The sequence below is a fragment of the Vulpes lagopus genome, chromosome 6 (genome assembly GCF_018345385.1).
Source record: "Vulpes lagopus strain Blue_001 chromosome 6, ASM1834538v1, whole genome shotgun sequence".
In the NCBI taxonomy this organism is placed as follows: domain Eukaryota; kingdom Metazoa; phylum Chordata; class Mammalia; order Carnivora; family Canidae; genus Vulpes; species Vulpes lagopus.
The window spans coordinates 19,061,427-19,077,250 of NC_054829.1; the positions used below are offsets into that span (position 1 = coordinate 19,061,427).

At 38.8% G+C, this 15,824-nt stretch overlaps 1 pseudogene; it reads right to left on the reverse strand.

The window, feature by feature from the left end:
- Positions 1 to 13,247: 13,247 nt before the first annotated feature.
- On the reverse strand, positions 13,248 to 14,253 carry LOC121493726 (annotated as a pseudogene).
- Positions 14,254 to 15,824: the final 1,571 nt, after the last annotated feature.

Genomic DNA, 15,824 nt, shown 5'->3' on the forward strand with positions numbered 1-15,824 from the left:
TAAATAAATAAGAAACATATTTTACTGGATTTTTGTTTTCTGTTTAGCAGTCTTCAAAGAGCCCTGTACCTTGCTTCCAGTTAGGAAAAAACCTCTTTCCACTCTTCTTTAAAAATTATCTACTGATTTTATAATTGCAACAGAGCACACCAGTGCATGTGGCAGCACTGATGGATGTATTTCTCGTGTGAACTTGAAACCTGAAATGTATGTAACTGAACTACAGATTAATCAACACACGAACGTGGGCTGCTGTGTCTTACTGATTAATTATGCTGAATGATGGATACAGGTTTAATCACTTTACCTGATAGATGTAGGGAGCCTGCAAATGACAGGCTTACCGTATCATTTCTCCATAAACTGCTTTCTAACCACCTTATTGCAGAAACTTCCGGAAGTTGCTGTTCTAGGATGGGGGGTTGGGGCATAGGATTTTCCATGCATTACTTTCCGCTTCTATTAATTTTTCTTTGTTTGTGCTCTGACCAAAAAATCATACTTACGTAGATAAAGTAATTACCCAGGAATTCCATTGTCTGGAAATCTGTCTCATCAACTGGAAAACATAATTTAAAAGGTTAATAGGATTCATAATCAGGTTTATAATGTTAGGGAAATGGCTCTTTCCTTAAGCTAGAAAACCAGCAACTCATGGTTAAAATTAAACCATGAGGTACTGTCTAAAAATAAAAAGGAAGAAACATACCCACAAACCACCTCTTTTGCTTTTAAGGGGAAAATGCTAGATTGGTTCATGTAAGAAAAATGGAGGAGCTTAGTTATCACTTCTTTAACTGAAAGCAAAGAAACAAATAAATTAAAAAAAAAACAGTATGTACTGTACAATTACTATGATCCTTCTAGGCAATTCAGTAGATAGCCCTAAGCAGAAAAGGAATAATATCTGGACCAGTGAGATTTAACAAATTGGTAGCAATCTCTCCCACAGACACTGAAGTTAACTCTTCTTTCCCCTTTCCTTTCACTGCATTTTATACTTCTGTAATGGTTTATCATTAGAATACTATGATAATTAATATGAAAAATTTATTAGAGTTATAGACGGCCATTGGTCTCTACTTCATTACAGGTAGTGGTGACTTGGGAAACAGTGGCCATCCTGTATTATTTACTACAGTTCTGCACAATCTTTAAATAGCTCCCTACTGGTAGTAGATGCTCAATAAAATCTTATTAAATTAAGTTGAATAAATGTATAGACTCTGCAGAGTAAAAGGTTAGTTTGTCCATTCCTGATCTCTGTAACTCCTTTCAACTACATGTAAACTGCCGTAAACCTCAGTCCCACTCGGGCCCTGACTGACCCTGTACGCGTTAAGGGCAGCTCTTGAATTTGGGGGCAGAGTCCAGCCTTTGCTGTGATTGCCTGGGCATCTTCCAAGATGTACCCTCACTGACTCTCTGTCACTTTGTATAGGCCATTTGTGAGTCTTCTGCCACATTGTTCCTTCATGAGAATTTCTGTCTTCCTGTGGGGCATTAGCCTGGGGCTGGCCATGGAGGTATATGAATGAAGGGGGCATTTTATGGGGCTTAGTTTCCTACCAATGCCCCTTGCTGAAATCCCAGTCCTCATCAGGAACTTGAGTAACTACCCTGGCTGGGAAGCTTCAGTTGCTGACACTAGCTCTTATTTTTATACCAAAACTTTAACTCTTTCCAACATTTGTTCCAAGTCCAAAGCATCCACGGGGAAGCTCCCACACCCAGAAAGCAGTCACCATGCAAGGGGCTAAACCAAAGGATGAGGATCAGGGTCAACACATTTCTTTTTTTTTATTTTATTTTATTTTTTTTTTATTTTTAAAAAAAATTTTTTTTTTAATTTTATTTATTTATGATAGGCACACAGTGAGAGAGAGAGAAGCAGAGACACAGGCAGAGGGAGAAGCAGGCTCCATGCACCGGGAGCCCGACGTGGGACTCGATCCCGGGTCTCCAGGATCGCGCCCTGGGCCAAAGGCAGGCGCTAAACCGCTGCGCCACCCAGGGATCCCAACACATTTCTGATTTGAGACTTCAACAGACATGTGTGAGTGAGATTTGTTGGGTTGTCTTTGAAAGGTAGCAGAGCAGTGACAGAGTTTTAGGTTGAAAGACCTTTTTGTGGCAGTGATGGTAAGATAAAGAATCTTGAGTTCCTCAGCCAATTTCTTCTCATCTTCTCTAAACTTCAGTTTCCTCCCCTAATAGAGATATTACCTGCTTTGTTGTAAGGCTTAAGTGGTGAATGGAGAAAGTATATAAATGGCCTAGTACAGTACCTGGTTTATTAGTGTGTAACAAATATTAACTACAATTCATTTTACCTTTTCATGTAAGAACAAACTGCAATTCACAAAAAAAAAAAAAAAAAAAAGAGTAGGTTAGAGAAATGGGCCTGCTCTGGAAGTGACTACTGACCTAGGAGGCTGCCAAGCAGACTGAATCAGTTCAACCCTAAATGGTGCTGATTCCAGTCATGAAGTGAGGAGAACTGTAGGCCTTGCTCCTCTGACAGACTCTGAGTTTTGCAGTGACAAACTCAGACCTGAGCCTTTTGCCAACTCTGCTGCTACAAGGCAAAAACTAGGCACATGACAACAAGAGTACTTATAGATAGGTCACCCCAACACCTGCAGGACCCAGGGCAAGGGTACAAATGGAAGTTGATATATCTTATATCTAAATATCTAAAAGTTACAAATAGAACTATCAGGCCATTAAGTAAAATACGTTCCATTCTCTGATCTTACAAATATACTGTCATATAACTAGGAAAGCCAGGTTTGAATTTACTATCCTTGGACTGTGATGCTACAGTGAAAGCTGTCTTCAAACCCTCGTGTGGCCCAGCTTAGGTCTTCATACTGAGGGTCTTGCTGCATTCTACCTTCTTCAAAAGAAACCCCTTAGGCAAGAGGGTAAGTAAACTGGTGGCTTGGTCTATTTTCAGGCAGAAAGGATCAAGGAGTAGGCTTCTACAGGCTCTAAAAGCTGACTCATTGCCATGTGGCATGGATGGAATACTGGGTACTCAGAGTACAGTCTAGAAGGAGGAGGTACTGTCAATAGTGAGGACAGCCTCTTGGTCTTCTGCTTTTCTGATTTCAGCCGAGGGAAGCTAGAATAGGTTTCTGTAAAGTCCAGGACTGGGGAAAGAAGTCCTGCTTGCACAACTAAGGGAAAGATGCTTAAGTGATGGGCTTGGTAACAGAAAGGAAGACCACTCCCTGAATGTGAGAGCTGCAGCCTTAGGTTACAAAGCAGCATGAGTTATGTCCAAGGATAGAATATCTGACAATCAGTTGCTGATGTGCTGTGACAGTAGCTCAGGAGAATTTTGCATTGGGATTTTTTTTTATTTCTTTTTTCTCTAAATTTCTTCTTTCTCTTTCCCCATTTTCTTCTCTTACTGTTTTTCCTGGTTTCTATGTGTGTACACTATTGTTTTATTGTAGGGAACTGGCTGGGTTTTTTTTTTTTTTTTCCACTCACAGGATAGATATGTAATCCTTGAGTCTTTTTAATAGAAAAATGTACACATAACTTTTATTTGGGTAATTGATCAATATCTTATGTGAAAAAGCCTTGAATTGTTCTTGCAAATGATACAACTCACCTAAGACCCTCTGACCAAAGCTTTATCTGCAGAAGACAATAAAAGACTAAACAGTTTTAAAATAAAGATTTAAAACTTCTAAATCTGTATTCATCCTATTTTCCACCTAGGGGAGTTCTCCAAAGTAAGAATAACAAGAATGGAAAATTAGCTATCTATCCAGAATTGCTACATTTGGGAAAAAAGTCTGAATGACAGGCAGTTACTTAGAAACTAAGGTTTTCATTATTCAGATTATTATGCCACTAAAACTAAGATGGTAGTTCTTTATAATAAGTATAATCGCAGCAATTTTAAGTTGGTAAGGACTTTAAAAATGATCAAAATCACTGTGGTGGGAGGTATATTTGAAAAAAAAATTCAAGGGGTGTAGTCAGTTGCCCAAGGTCCTAAGAAGAGAGATTGGGCTGGAACTTAGCTAGAAACGCTAAGTGGATATCTTAGTCAGTTCAAGCTACTATAACAATTTACTATAGGGTGGGAGGCTTAAATATCAAACACTTATTTCTCTCAGTGTTGGAGTATGAGAAGTCCAAGATCAAAGTGCTGGCAGATCCTGTGTTTGGTAAAGGCCCACCTCCTGGTCTGCACAGAGCCATCTTCTTACTACATCCCCACAAGGTAGAGAGAGAGATCATTTCTCTCACATCTCTTCTTTAAGGGCACTAATCCCATTCATGATGACTCCACCTACATGACCTCATCTCCTCCCAAAAGCCCCACTCCTGATGCCATCACATTAGAGGTTAGGATTTCAACATGTGAAGTTTGGGAGGATCTACACACACACAGTTCATAATAGTGGGCTTTCCTCTATAATGAGGTACCAAGTCTAGGACTATGAATACAAAGTGCATTTCCAGATTTCTTTGAAAGACTTAAGATAAAGGTAAGAAATATGGTAATCAAAGGGGGGAAGAGATAGAAGACTAAGAGCTTCCCTACACCTTAGGATAGAGGAGATTCTCCTGGGTCAGACACATCCACGGAGGCTGCTACATTTTCTAGAACCCAGTGCCTATTCTGGAACCCTTAATATCTTATCTTTCTAAAGAAACTGGTTGATCTAAAGATAGAAATAAAAGAGGCAGAAAGTCATAGCAAAGAGAACACTATCCAGGAATTTGAAATATTGAACATCAAGTTTGAATTTGGTTTGAATCATCATCCCACCCGTAAACTTTCATGAAGTACAGAACTCACAAGGCACAGGAAGATGAGTCAAAGTCTTTTCCTCTACAGAAATCACTTTCTGAGTTGCTCTTTGGGGAAAAAAGCTGGGTAAAATGAGACCAAACGCTTTGCATGTTTGATCTGAAGTGGATCTGACAATGACACACCAAGGAGGCATCAGCATTGGTAACCTGAGCTGGTGCTGCTAAGCAGCAAGCCAGAGGCATAGAAATCTATAACCACAGAGAATCAGCCCAAATAGGATTAATTTAGGACTGCCTGTCAGTTGTGACTCTTGGGCCATTTGTATAAGGAGGACTGGCTGGGATTGCAAAATGGCCTTGAACTTGTTTTTAGTTGTCTCTAGCTGTATGGACTTACCCATAAATTTAGCACAAGGGGATGAATGATTGAAAGGAAACTGATAGAAGGTTAGTGATTCCCCCAAGGAAGTAGGTTACTCTTACATAAGAACATGCTAAGGGCATGCACTCTGAGGAATATGCTTGCACTATTTACTCACTTAGGATGGGAGCTTCCTTTTGCAGGGTGAGACTATTTGTCACATATCAAATCCTGACTTGGCATCCCCTCAAAAGCAACTTGGGTATAATCCCTTGAGAAATAGGAAAGGCAGCATCACTTCCAGAGTAATGTTGGGAGTGGATTCTTGGAAACTTTACATGAGAAAAGCAAATGTGTTTCATATAAAATGCAGAAAAAATAATGTCTCTCCTAGAGTATTAGACATGGAAAAGATCCTGGAGAGGAGAGTCATCTATTTTAATCTCCTTATTTTAGAGATGAAGAGCAAACTTCTAGAAAAATTAGAGGACAGAACTAAGATTACTGAGCTAATAGAAAAAGGTAGTATAGAGTAGTGGCTTTACAAGGGTGATCTAGCATCAGACTCACCTTGGTATAAATGCTGGTCCTACTGGTTACAGGCTGTGTAACTGAGTTATTGAACTTTCTGCATGTCAGATTTCCCATGTATGAATGGGAGTCACAGTTTCTACTATATTGAGATTACTATAAAAATTAAATGAAATATTTTATATAAAATGATTTGTGTAGTTACAAGTCAGATGGTAAATAATCAGTAGATGCTAACTAATAATATAATAAATAATAATAAGATGATGATGATGATGATGATAAATTCATCATTTTTGTTATTTGATAAGAATTAGTCCAGTAATCTCCATTTGTGCCCTCTGATACAGCAATTTCAGAGTCAAATTTAGTTAACTAGTCAACTATAATCAAATGAGAGGCTTTTCTACTGAAAGAACTAATTGCACTACTGGCAGAATGAAGATTCAAGTACTTTTGGAAGAGTTGAAGAGACTGGTGAGTAAAATGACAATTAAAGAACTTCGTAACTTGTGGAACCATTAAACCTAAATGGATAAGGAATTTTAGAGATGTCAGCCTAGTCGAGAGATCTAGTGAATCATCACAGAATTCTTCTGTTTCATTCTAGATAATATATTTCTAAATACCCTCCACATGGAAGATGATGCTTATCAGTTAGGGGGGTGAAGTTAAATAGCTAAGCTCAAAGTTTGGCAAGCTATAGCCGAAAGATAAATCTGGAAAAAAAAAGTGTAAACATACATATTCAGATTTTAAAAAATCAACTACATAAACAGGAGACAACCGAAACATGTTTTAGCAGTAGCACATGTCAAACATTTATCAATTTTAGCTGCCATTAAACCCAAAATGATACAAAACCCAAAGGGCAGCAAATTTATTGGCAACAAACCCATGCATCAGCCGAACACTGTGAGCAAACATTTTATCAGGAATTTGAAAAGCTGAATGTCTATTGCCCCTCTGGAATAATATCACAAAGTAAAAATCAAAGTCCTCAGGAAATAAATGGTGAGGAAAGTGACAGAGATGAAATAAAAGATGATAGATCTTTGAAAAGAAGGAGACAAAAAGTAAAATCAACACAGTAGGAAAGATAAAAAAATGGGAAAAACATAAAAGTGAAACAAAACAAAACAGAACACTGAAGAAAACACCAAGGCAGAGAGGAGAAAAATACAACAAATTTACAAAAGACACAAAAGAATAAACCTAAATGAGCAAGAAAATGATAGAGAAGCAAACAAAGGGAAATCCAGCATACACCTATGTAGAGTCTCCAGAGAAGGAAACAAGTTACTGGAAAAAAAATAGTCCTAATTCAAGAAATGTTTTCTGAAATAAAAGTAAACTTGAATCTGAAAAGGCACATCTTTGCTAGAGAAATTGACCCAGAATAGTGGATACCAAGATTTAGGGACTGAAAAGTACAAAATCCTTTCCACAGACAGAAAAATAGATGAAAGCATGAGGGGATGGGAAAAACTGCAGGATCATTCAAACTTATAGGATTGTTAACCAAAATATAAAGTTAACTTAAATAAAGAAAATATAAACCAAGGAAATTATATCAAATCAGATGATTTTTTGTCTATAAACAACTACAGGCAAACTGTTGAATAAATGAAAACTTAGTAAAAATTGCTCCCATGAGTCCTGGGGAAATTACTAGAGGACAAAGTATAGCATCCAAGAATGACAGGGGGGCCCCAGAGCAGCAGGACAGGCAGGGATGTGGAGCACTGAATGGTGAATCTCTGAGAGTCGAGGATATCATTTAAAGCTGACAGATCAAATAATAGAAGCATAAGAGCATTTACCTCTACAATGACAATAATTAAAAAAGACTTTTAAACTGACTAAAATTTAAGGAGAGAAGAGAGAGGGGAGGGGAAGGAGAGAAGAACTATGCTAATTGTATCATCTCTCATAGAACAGAGATTAATTTTTATTAAAAGCTTTAAGTTTGGGTTTTTTTTGTTTTTTTTTTTTTAAGATTTTATTTATTTATTCATGAGAGACAGAGAGAGAGAGAGAGAGAGAGAGGCAGAGACACAGGCAGAGGAAGAAGCAGGCTCCATGCAGGGAGCCTGATGTGGGACTCGATCCCGGGTCTCCAGGATCACGCCCTGGCCTGAAGGCGGGCACTAAACCTCTAAGCCACCCAGGGATGCCCCAAAGCTTTAAGTTTGTTATACAAATTTATCATTTTAAAGGAATGCAACCTTGCCTAAACATTAGAATTACACACATAAACACACAGAAAAATGAAGAACATGAAACAGTGAAGCATACACATAAAATTATTAATAAAAAATCAACTGCTTTCATAGAACTAATATAAATATGAAAGTATATATATATATAATAATTACTTTATTAAAATGAAAAAGGTTGGATTCTGGAATACATTAAAATTTTCATTAGTGAAGGTAGAACTGTATTAATGATCTGGACTTATTTTTTTATTTTTATTGACTCCATCTACTCCTGGCTTCCTTACTGTTGTGGAACATGCCATATCCCCTTCTACTGCTACAAGGCCTCTGTACTTGCTGCTATTTCTTTTGCTTTCCCTTGGATCTTCTCATAATCAGCCAACTCAGATTTGTATTTTCTAGGTCATTAGGTTCTATTCCCAGAAAGATAGATTTTTTCAATTATTTATTTGTGTATATACACACACACACACACACACACACACACACAAGCCAATACTATATATAGTATTGGAAGGTTAAGCATAAACTTAATAATTGTTATCTCCAAAAGAAAAGGAAACTGAGGTGTTGAGACACAATTATGGGGGGAGAATTTTTTACTTTACATCTTTCTATACTTTGGATATTTGAATCATGTGATTAAATTATCTATTTTTAAAAATGTTTTAACATAATAATGCATTGTGATGAGAATCAGAAGAAGGTCACAGAACCCAAAAGAAGGTCATTAAGAGTTTTTTTGTGTGTGTGACCACATATTCTTACAAGAGTTTTAGACTAAAAAAATGGGGTAAGCCAAGAAGGGTAGAAGTGATGTATCTTCTATCCTTAAGGTAGAAGGTAAGATGAAGACAGTTTTAAATCTGTCAACCAGCATTGTATGTGCACAGAAGTACAAGCCATATACAAGTATACAAGTATACAAGTATAACAACCATAGTGTGCAAGATAGAGTGTAGACAGAAGTGAGGCTAGAGATATAGGTTGTGTCAAGTATATACATCATGTTAGCTATCTTACATCTTATCCTGGAAGCAATGAGAAGCCATTGGAGAATTCTAAGTGAAGCTTCAAAAATATCACTGTCTACCAGAAGTTAGCTCAGTTTTTATGTAATTGATAATACCTATATTAACTCATAATATAAAATCATAACATCAAATCGGTAAAAAGTCTACACTTAGTTTTGGCAAGAATGTGAAGAAATTCAAACTTCTATACTGTTGGTCATTGTGTAAATTTGTCCAGGTATTTCATATAGCAATTAATCGATATCTATTTGCATTGAAAATGGCATTACATATATCCCAGTAATTCTATGTCCAAGTTTATACCCAAGGCAAACACTCAGGTAAAAAGCACAAGGAAGCAAGTACAGGAGATTGTTATAGGGGTGTTTGTAAATAGCAAACCATGGACAGCATCACGTCTCCATAAACAAAAAAGTAGATAAATACATTGTGATATATTCACAGAATATTATTCACAGTCAAAATAAAAGATCACCTTATGGTGCGTGCACACAGACACACACAAACCAATCAATAAAGTCAGTCCAGGTAAATGGAGTCCAAATATCCTGTATTCAATTGTTGCTGTAACTAATTACTACAAACTTAGTGGCTTAAAACAATAAAATGTATTATTTTATAGTTCTGGAGTCAAAGTCTGAAAAGGATCTCATTGGGCTAAAATCAAGGTGCCAAAAGGAGGCTACCTTCCTTCTGGAAGCTCTATGAGCATCTTTTTTTTTTTTTTTTTTTTGCCTTTTCCAGCTTCTGGAGTATCTGCTTTCCTTGGGTTGCAGCCCCTTCTTCCTTCTTCCAAATCAGCAGTGACTGGCCAAGTATTTCTCTATGTGCCTCCCTCCAACACTGGCTCTTCTGCCTCCCCCTTCCATCTTTTAAAGACCTCTGTGATTATACTGGGTCTACTTAGATAATCCAGGAAAATCTCCCTGCTTAAGATCAGCTGATTATTAACCTTAATTCCAATTGTAATCTTAATTCTTTCTTCCATATCATCACATATTCACAGGTTCTGGGGAATAGAATGTGGACATCTCTCGGGGCCATATTTGTGTCTACCACATTCCTCTGACAATTGATGATTCATTACACTCTGATCCATCATCATGATCTAAGATCTGCTCAGCATAGGGGTGGGTAATTGTGCAATGCTTCCTTATTTAGATATGACACAAAGTGAACTTTGGAAATCAGAAAGCACAGATTCAACAGGAATCTCACCATTACCATCAGCTCTTGGAAATTCAAGGTTGACTACTTTTGAATTCAAGGTTTATAGCACTTAACTGGGCTCAGGAAAGATTCAAAATAACCTCTTCAGGAACCCACAACTGAATTGGAGACATGGTCAGCCAAAGTCAAAATAATATCCATAGACATGAGCAACTCACATTGATCAGTGCAGAGGACACCAACTAAAATAGCACAAAAGGCCTTTCCGTCTTGAGTTTTCATGCAGTTGAAGTCCAATTGCTAAAATCAAGTGGGCGAAGAAATCAATGCTTGCTCTTGATTTTCCAGACTTCTAGCACTCTGAGATGATTTGGAGAGTTGCTGTTCTATCAAACCAATCATGAATAAATGACTGGACACTCATTTCCATTTAGAATGTCTGTTTAAATGCTGATTTGACCTCTAAGTGTACTAGGGTTTGAGTAATGTATGTAAAACTGTCATTAAAATTGCATATGAAGCACAAGTTAAAACGAAACTACTACATCTTTTTCTTCCCTGGAATCCTGAGAGGAAAAGAAAGCAATCATCAATAAGATGAGGCAGAGCAAAGAAATTGTAATGTTCATTATACAAATATCTGAGCCTCTCAATTTTGCTGAGAGAATTAGACCTCCTCCTGCTAAAGCACTTTATGGTATTTTAAAAATACAGTGGAAAATAACCCTCTTAAAACAAGACCACTGAATGCCATTCTGTTTTTGCACCGGAAATTAAGGGTGTAGAGTGTATAATATAAATGTCTTCAGAGTTTCACAAGAAATGCTCAGTGAAAATCCTTTTAAATTTATTTGGTGGTTTACCTCCCACCCTGAGGGGTTGAAAATCTCAAGCACAGGAAGCAGTTACTGATTTACTGGTTGATCTGAAGCCTTTTGTTTCAATGACAGCTCATTTGACCCATTTCATTTCTCTAAATTGCTTTTTAATTTCCTGAGGACAGCAGCGTTGTTGTAGTGTGTTTAGGGTATCATGTGTTTCAAAACGCTGAACTCTCTCATTTTATTTCATAATTCATCTCCATTGCCGAGGCAGATTTCCTTAAGAGGAACAAGAGTATAGATTTGGAGGGTCAAAAGATCCAAGCTGAGTCCCTGCATTGCTGTTTGCCAGTCATGTGACCTTAGTTCTCTGAGCCTAGGCTTCCGGCATCTATTTAAATAAGGGACTGAACTGTATTTCCAAAGATTCTTTCTGTTCTAAAGTGTTATGTTTTTTAAAGGTATCATTCTGGGTGCTTAGCACTATTAAAAATATACACTGTCATTTTTTTTTTATACAACGAAAAGGTGATTTTGTTAATTTCAGGAACATTAGTTCATCCATGCATAACCATCTGGAACAAAATAGCATGTTTGTTCGTTAAATAGCAAATACTTAAGACAGTTCATTCTATAAGACATGTGGCTTGTGTTTTAATCTACTTACTGTATATACCTCTTTCTTCTTATTAGAATATTCATTTAGGGGCACCTGGGTGGCTCAGTGGTTGAGTGTCTGCCTTTGGCTCAGGTCATGATCCTGGGGTCCTGGGATTGAGTCCTGCATCAGGCTCCCTTGAGGGAGCCTGCTTCTCCCTCTGCCTATGTCTCTCTCTCTCTCTTTTTTTTTTTTTTTGACCTCTCTTCCCCCATTTTATTTCCAATGTGGAGAACAAGAACAAAGCAGAGGTTGCATCTGAAGAAAATGTCTCAAACCAGACAGGGTTACAGTAGAATAGAGTTCACACAAGGAAACAGCAGTGGCCCAGCCCAAGTCCTTTGTCCCCTGGGCCCCTGGTCAGTGGCTGGCTGCAGTCAGAGCACCTGACCAGAACACTGGGCAAGCATGTCTCTATCTGAGGGCTGAACTGTCACCAAGTAGATGGATGACACTTAGACCATTTGAGGATTAACTTGAGTTGAAAAGCAAACTATTTCCTTCAGAGCTTGAGTTTTCCTTAAGTTCACATTTATAAATTAGTCTTCACAGTTAATCCTATTTGGGAGTAAGAAATAAGTGAATATAGTTCTGGTTTCTCATGCATAATACAGTTGTACGTTAATTCTTGACTTGCATGGTCCATGGACTTCAGTTTTGTGAAGGGGTGAGTGGCTATGATTTTTGGATCATCTACAATGTTCTTGGCCACTTGCGTATTTTATTTCCAATTCTGCCAGCAACGCTGAAGGTAGATACTATTAGTCCCATTTTACAGATGAGGAAACTAAGAAAGGCTTAGAGAGTTGCCCAGGGTCATGGTAGGTGGCTGCAGAACCAGAATTTACACAGAGAACAGCCTGAAGGCACGTTTTATATTTATATGTTTTGTATCCCATGCTTCCTTCCCACAGAAGAGAATGCTTAACACTGATTGTTAAATGAGCTGCCAGCATTCCAGCAGGTGACAGAGTGCCTGACATGCTTGGGACAGAGCAGGTGTTCGGAGAAGAGGGCTGAGCGGCTGCATGGAAAACACACATGGCTTTCAAAATACTATCTGCCTTCTGAAACTCTGTGCCAGATGCTGGGTTCTCCTCGTCATCATTCATCAAGTTATAAACATGGATACAAATATTAGGAAAATCTCCACTCTACTTTAAAAAATCATTTCCATTTTATCCTTTTACAATAGAGCAAGCACACAGCTTGATTTAAAAAAAAAAAAGATTCTAAGAGCTAAATTGAACTTGCTACTAACCATTTTGAAAGGCCCCCTATAAATCACACAGTCTCCTGCAATTCTCCTGTTCTTAGAAGCCTTGACAGGTCACTGAAGGAATTATCCTAAAGATTCACATTACAATCCAGATATAAGGGGTGTGTCAGTGGCTCGCTGAACCACCCACCCTTGGTAACAACCCAGCTGAGATTGTCCACAGACAGTTTAAAGAAAGGACTTTCGAATGTGACCACCAGTTAACATGTGACTGGTGCCCCTCCTCCCAGCTGCTCTGCCTTCAGCATCTGTGTCAAAGCCTGGCCCCCTCCAGGAACCTGCTGAACCCTCTGGTATTAGTTGGTCTAGGCTACCAGGCAGCCACTTTGGAAAGAAAACTCCAGTAAGGCGGAGTGGTGCGGCTCTGATAAGGCCTGCTGCGCCCACGCTCAGGTGCTTGAAGTCCACATGTGCATCTGTTTGGCAACCTGCTGCACATATCCGATGTCCGGTCTCTAAGTGTCATCCATCTACTTGGTGACAGTTCAGCCCTCAGATAGAGACATGCTTACCCTGGTTGGGGTCGGGGTAGATGCACATACGACCAGTTCTCGTAACTTCTCAGAGTAAAGTTCTCCAGGGAGAGGTGGGTAGTCACATTGCTTGATCTTCTGGCAGAGGGAGAAGAGGTTCATTTCATCTCCATAGAAGGGGCTCTGGAGACCTGCCATCTCATACAGCAAACAGCCTAGAGACCAGATGTCAGACTTGAAGTTGTAGCCGTTCTCATGAATCCTCTCTGGTGACATGTAGTAAGGTGTCCCCACTAGGGAGTGGGCTGCGGTGGTCTCAGAGCAAAAGAAGCAACCCAGGCCAAGGTCGCCAAGCTTCACGACCCCTGTGGCTGTGATGAGCATGTTGGCAGGCTTGATGTCTTGGTGCATCACCCAGCGAGAGTGCATGTGTTCCACGGCGCTACACAGCTGTGCAAAGTGCTTCCACACCGTCCTCTCCAGGATGAGCCGCTCCTGCTTCCTAAAGTACTTGATCATCTGTGAGAGGTCACCCGCATCAGCCAGCTCCAGTACAATGTTCAGCTCGTTGTCCTCAATAAACCAGTCCAAAAACTTGATGATGTTGGGATGGTTCAGTTGCTTCAGGAGGCCGATCTCCTTGACGCAGTTTTGTCTGGCTTTGGCATCCATCATCTCAAATATGCACCTTCCTTAGAGCCTATCCAGCAGGCAGGTGGCCTTGTACACCTCGCTGAACTGTCCTCGGCCTACCTTCTTCTCTATCTGGAAGTCGGCCAATGAGCCACGAAAAGACAAGGTGTTTGGGTGTCTCTGGGTCAGGGGTGTGTGCTGGCCCTGGGGTGTGGCAGAGGTTGTTCGGGCTCCCTCCATGGGGCATGTGGCTGGGCTGGCCGGCCATCCTGCATGCCAGCCTCACAAGGGCACGGGCGGACACGTTGCTGCCACCTGCTCTGCCGTATGTCTCTGCTTCTCTCTCTCTCTCCATGGCTCTCATGAATAAATAAATAAATAAATAAATCTTTTTTTAAAAAAAGAATATTCATGTAGACTCTGGGATGAAGCTCAACCAGGTGCTAGTTATAAAATGCAAAAGCTGAGACCACTGATTTTTTTTTCCAGCTCCAAAACCTTTTTTCAGAGTGTCACACTTCATAAAATTTGCTCCCCTTCTTGGTTATCTTTTCAAACCTTATCCATCCTTAAAGGCCTAGAAGGAGTCCATCTGATCGATAAGGCTCTGCATGAATAGTCCAAAGTTTGTATTTCCTGAGTCACTGTAGAATTTGATCATAGCAATGCTAATCAGAACAACAAATACTTATCGACTTGTATGTTTGTGTACAAATTAAAAGGTATAGAGGAAACATAGAAGGGTAAAACATAGGCACCGTTTTCAAAGAAACTATAATTAACATAAAAATAAGCACATACAACTTAAGGGAATATGTTAGATGCAAAGATTACTTAATCATTTTAAGGTTACTTATTGTTAATTATTAAATGAATGATTAAATCATCCAGAATTTTTAAATTTTTTTTTTACCCTTGAACTATTTTACTTTCACAAATAAAATAACTTACCAAATTCAGAACCAATAAAGTTAGAAATGATATGGTTGACATGAGGATAGGAAACCTAGGTCTTCTCTGTAGGTGGATCCCAAAACACATCCTTATAAATTTAATACTCTAAAGAAAATGATTTTGAAACTACAGGGCAACAGGGTTTGACACTGAATGCATAAAAGAAACATAAGCTGGATAATAAGTCTTCCTAGAAGCAGTGAAACTGAATTCAGATTTTAAAATGATGCGTGGATGTTGCGTAGATTAAGATAACCCGATTGAAGCCTCACAGGTTAATGGAAAGAGCATGAGGAAGGCATTGAGGGGCCATTGCAGGGAGATTTGGAAACAGAAACAATTATAATGAGAGAAATACTTTGTGAAATGTATTATCTTTCTTTTTCTATTTTAATGCACGAGGCTTTGTCTTTAGTCATTTGGGATTACTTCTCTGTTTTGAGTGGTTGAGTGAGGATGGAGGGACACAGAAGTGGAAAATTAAAACTTTTAGGGCAGAAACACAGGAAGAGTATTTCAGGGCTTTAATATCAAAAGATTAATTTTTAAATGAAGTAATAGTCTTGAAAGTTAAACTTCGAGAAGATAAAATAATTAAGTAGCCTTAATAATCATTAACATATAAAAGGCATACTTCTAGAGTTTGGGGGGACTGGTGTATGTATGTGTGTGTATGTGTATCTCCCTTTCTTAGAGAGGCTGTGGCTTTTCTCCATGTTATGTGGTTGGGGGATGGAAAATGGTTTGCCTGTTAGGTAGAAAAAGAACATTAAATGTCCAGATGAGTTTTGGTAGACCAAAATTGATCAGAGGTGATAATTATTCCTCTGACTATAACATGGGACAAGCTCAGGGCACAGAATGAGCATGATGGGACAAAAGCTGCCAAGTAAATAACTTGACTAT